The following is a 4,638-nucleotide window of genomic DNA, read 5'->3' as shown; positions in this document are numbered from 1 at the left end:
TACAGGGTACCATTGAGGTCTCACTAGTGTCTCTGGTGGATGATCTCTGATGTACATCCCCGCTCCCTTCCGTAGTCATGTGTGTGTGTGAGTGTGTATGTGTGTATATGCTGGGTCTCTGGGATTTTTTGCTGTCTTTTTAGTTTGTGTTGTGCAAAAGAAGTCTAGTATGTAACGATGTGTATGTTAAGTCCAGTCAAAGCATTCACGTTAGGCAGGTAAATATCTCGACGCTAGGGCTAAGGCTGAACACAAATCGACAGATTAGTTAGATTGAAAACAGACACACGGCCAGCCATCAAGGTAATCTAATCAGCCTCCAAATCAGAGGTAAATTGTGTAGTGTTTTGTAGCCTCCTGTTCAACCCGTGGACTGTGTTCCATAAAGGCTGCCTTATACACTGCAGCAGTTGGCTGCCATTTCCAGATGGCCAAAATGATTCTAGATGGTCTGCAACTCCGTCAGTTCCATGTCGTTAGGAGCGCCAATGTCAATTGGGCTCTTGCTCTGCAGCAACACAGGCTCGTCTTTGCATGTGGTGGAGCTGACGCCGGCGGCTGCACTGCTGTTTTTGACGCCATAGAAGAAGTAGATGGCGAAGCCGATGGCCATCCAGATGGCGAAGCGGCACCACGTGGCCAGGTCCAGCTGCATCATGAGGTAAGTGTTGATCAACACACTGAACAGCGGGAGCCAGGGAACCAGAGGGACCTTGAAGGCGAGAGCCTCTTTGCTCTGGGGCTGTCTCCAGATGACCACGATGCAAATGGCACAGAGCAGAGTCAAAATGACATACGCTGCTATGAGCCCGCGGCTGCTCTGCTGTCCGCTCAACAGATTTGGGAGATAATTGGCCAACACCACACATAGCGCAGTGATGAAAACCGAAATAAGAGCTGTGGTAGCGTAGACGATCTTCCCGGACATCTGCGTTGGCAAGTTCCCACTGGGGAAGAGGAGCAGCACCTTGAGCGGCCTGTCCTCCACGTTCACGTCGCACCCGTCGCCACTGTCCCCTCTGTTGTTTACGGCCACCGGCTCCTCCGTCTGGCTGGACAAAGAACTCAGGCTGCCAGGCTGGTACCGGAGGATGAGGACACAGATGGCCACTAAGGAGTAGGCCAATAGAGTTCCAATGGACATGAGGTCAACCAGAGCTGCCAGGTCGAACAGGAAGCCCATCAGAGCTGCGACGACGCCAGAGACGACGGTCGCGAGGAGCGGGGTCTTCGTGCGCTCGTTCATCCTGGACAGCGGTCTGAAGAGCAGCCCGTCCTGCGCCATGGCGTAGATGATGCGGGGCATGGGGAACATGCAGCCCAGCAGACTGGTGGAGAGAGCGCAGAGAGAGCCGGCGGCCACTGCGTATCTGGCGGGGGCCCAGCCCACATGGATGAAGGCCTCGGGCAGGGGGCTCTCTCTGTTCAGCTGGTAGTAGGGGACCATCAGGGTCAAAGCTGCTGACACGCCGAAGTACACAACGAAACAGATCAGCAACGAGGCCACGATGCCAATAGGAATGGACCGCATGGGGTTCTTGGCTTCTTCACTTGTTGTGGCGATGATGTCAAAGCCCACAAAGGCATAGAAGCAGGTGGCAGCACCAGACAGAATCCCAGACAGACCAAATGGGGCGAAACCACCGACACCGAATGCTTTTTCGACATCCATATGCGTGCTGTTGTTGTTGGTGATGTTGTGGTACTCGACGTAGTCCTCCTTTGTGAGGTTCCAGTTAGCCAAGTCTCCTTTAACAAAGCCGGAGATGATAATGAAGCCCAACACCATCAGGTTGATGCCCGTGAAGATCTTATTCACCCACGCCGACTCCTTCACACCAAGCACCAGAAGTCCGCTGAGCAGCAGGACCAGGATGAGAGCGAACAGGTCGGGGTACTCTGCCAGGACATTCCCTGGCACCTTCATTGCCATGTTAGCTCTGAAGAATGCAGAGATCTTCTGTTCCACCAGGTTGTCAAAGGTTGAGCTCCATGCCCTTGCCACACTGGCTGTACCAATCACATAGGAGAGGATGAGGTTCCACCCTGTGATGAAGGCCCAGATCTCGCCAACCGTCACGTAGCTGTAAAGGTATGCAGAACCCGTCTTGGGGACACGGGCACCAAATTCAGCATAGCAGAGACCCGCCAAAATGGAGGAGAGAGCGGCGATTAGGAAACAGAGGACAATGGCTGGTCCTGCATTCTCTCTGGCCACCTGGCCGGAGAGGACGTAGACACCAGCGCCAAGTGTGGAGCCGACCCCTAGGGCAATGAGGTCCAGGGTGGACAAGCAGCGGGCGAAACGCGTCTCCTCGCCAGAACAGTCTAATGCCCTGCGACGCAGCAGGATTTTACCAAGGCTGGCCAGCTTCTTGTCCATATTTGATGTGAGTGTGTGGCTGCTGAAAAGTGAAGAGATTGGCGTGTATCTGGTGAAGTCTTCTTCACTTCAAATGAGTGCATTTCACTCTACCAGTCCTACTTATAGCCTCCGCAGAGAAGGATTTATGACATCACGGATCATATGTCACAATCTCTGACATCAGCAGTGATGTCATAAATGTCATAAATCTTATCTTATCACATAAGATAAGATAAGATATACTTTTATTGTCCCCTTAGGGAAATTTGTGCTGGACTCCGTCCTGCAGTTGCACAGTCATGATGCTTTATAGTAATAAGATTGTAATTGCTCGAGTGACATCACTGGTGAGATCATCATTGAATGCTTGAGTGACATCACTGGTGATATCACCAATTCTATACACAAGTAATTTACAGATTTGCAGACACTGAGATGTCATAGACATTGTGACATCATCAGTGATGTCATAACTTCTTCCCTGCAGAGGCTATAAGTAAGACCGGTCGCGCTAGGGCAGCACAGTTCGTGCCAGGACAGATTGAGCAAGAATAGAGGACGAATAACTCAGTCGACTTTGGCTTCAGTACCGAGGATTTGAGGCTGCTGCAATTGCTAATGTTAACATTTATTCGACGAACTAGGGCAAATTAGAATAATATATCAATTAAGGGTTGAGTCTTTAAGATAAGTATTTACCATGAAGCTACTGTGGGCTTTCACTGTCGTTCTCTTGTGCTTTTGCCGAGCCAGTGCCTCGACATCACCAAACATTGCTGAACCTGCTGCGGCTAACAACGAGGCCCCGGCTGTACTCGGCTCCAACCTGACTTATTCCAACCTTGCCAAGGTCTCCTACTTGAAGCAGAATGGAAAGGAGTTGGTTGCTGCCCACAAACACTCTGTGGATGGCGATGAGAAGGACAAGGCTACAATGTACTGTGTGAGCAATGAGGAGACTGTGTGGAAATGGTTCAAACTGGCAAATGGCAGCCAAACGGCTATTACTGGCACTGGCAGATTTGAGATCAAGATTGCCACTAACAAGACCACACTGACCATCAATGACTTGAACCAGCAGGACAACGGAGACTACATCTGCTCTGGAACCATTAAGGCCACCGTTTACACTGCAAAGATCCACCTGAATGTCCGCAGCTGGCTGACCCCCATCTGGATCTTCCTTGGCATTCTGGCCTGGGTCATCCTCCTGATCACTCTCATCTTCATCTATGAGAAGTGGAGTAAGCCTGATAATGATGACTCAGGATCTGCTCCTCCGGGCAAGTCAGGCTCTTGAGATGACACCACGCCACACATCCCGGTTCCAGCATGCCAGAGCGCAAGTTCATCCGCGCTGGCGTAGCCCCAGTGTCCTTCAAGGTTCGAGATTTTTTTATTGTCACTCCCTGGTACAAATACGCACGTGTGAAATTCGTATGCTGTGGGCTCCGTTACAGACAAGGTGCAGTAGGTAAATAGGTGCAAAATCACAGCAAACACATCCACATAATGTTCTTCTCTGAGCGCCACGTGTGGCTTTACTAATATAATGCATGGGTTCCCAGAGGACACATTTTTGAAATGATGAGGTCAGATGGTGCATGCTGTGGGGCAGCGAACGTCAGTCCCCTTTGACATGTCTTTGTGGTAATAAGCGGTAGACCGGTATAGACGTCAACACTGTGTTCCATCCGAAGGAGGTCCTGGGCCATACAGAGCATCCTGCTGTAACCATCCAGCCATTTCTCCTGGGCAGCGGTGAGTGTCCATGTTTCTGCCCCATACAAAAAGCAGGACGGATTCGACAGCGGAGAGTGACGATGTTTTGCGTGTGATCTTTCCTCCTGAGACCGTGCACCTGCCACAAACTACAAGGAAAAGAATGTGAGGCAAAGGAATTCTAACGAAGAAGATGAAAGAGAAACGTCCAGATGACAAACAATCCAGGATTTCAGGAACATTCTTTCAGCTGTCGTGTGGCACACTATATAGTGCACCCTGCAATTTCTGTATGCTTTTTTGTGCTTAAGTGTTGATGTTTTGAGAAATGGACTGGTTTCCTCTTTTATTTACGTATATAAAAAAATGAAAAACATTATTTATATTTTTATTCTATATTCCTGTCCATATTGTGCAGCCAGGGAACATAACGGAAATTTCAACTTGAGGCCATGGGGAAGCTTCATCCTGAGTATGAAGGGAGTAGTGAAGCCGAGAGTCGAATAGGATAAGACTTGAGATCGGATGATAAAATGAGCGCTTCAGGAAAT

At 49.9% G+C, this 4,638-nt stretch overlaps 1 pseudogene across 1 annotated transcript; it reads right to left on the bottom strand.

The window, feature by feature from the left end:
- Positions 1–442: 442 nt before the first annotated feature.
- On the bottom strand, positions 443–2,383 carry LOC310788997 (cationic amino acid transporter 3 pseudogene; annotated as a pseudogene). Its single transcript has one exon. The product of its transcript is annotated as a cationic amino acid transporter 3 pseudogene (transcript).
- Positions 2,384–4,638: the final 2,255 nt, after the last annotated feature.

The sequence above is a fragment of the Poromitra crassiceps genome, assembly GCF_964638095.1.
Source record: "Poromitra crassiceps genome assembly, chromosome: 14".
NCBI lineage: Eukaryota > Metazoa > Chordata > Actinopteri > Beryciformes > Melamphaidae > Poromitra > Poromitra crassiceps.
The sequence above is the reverse complement of the archived record's forward strand: the minus strand, read 5'-3'. Positions and strand labels throughout refer to the sequence as shown.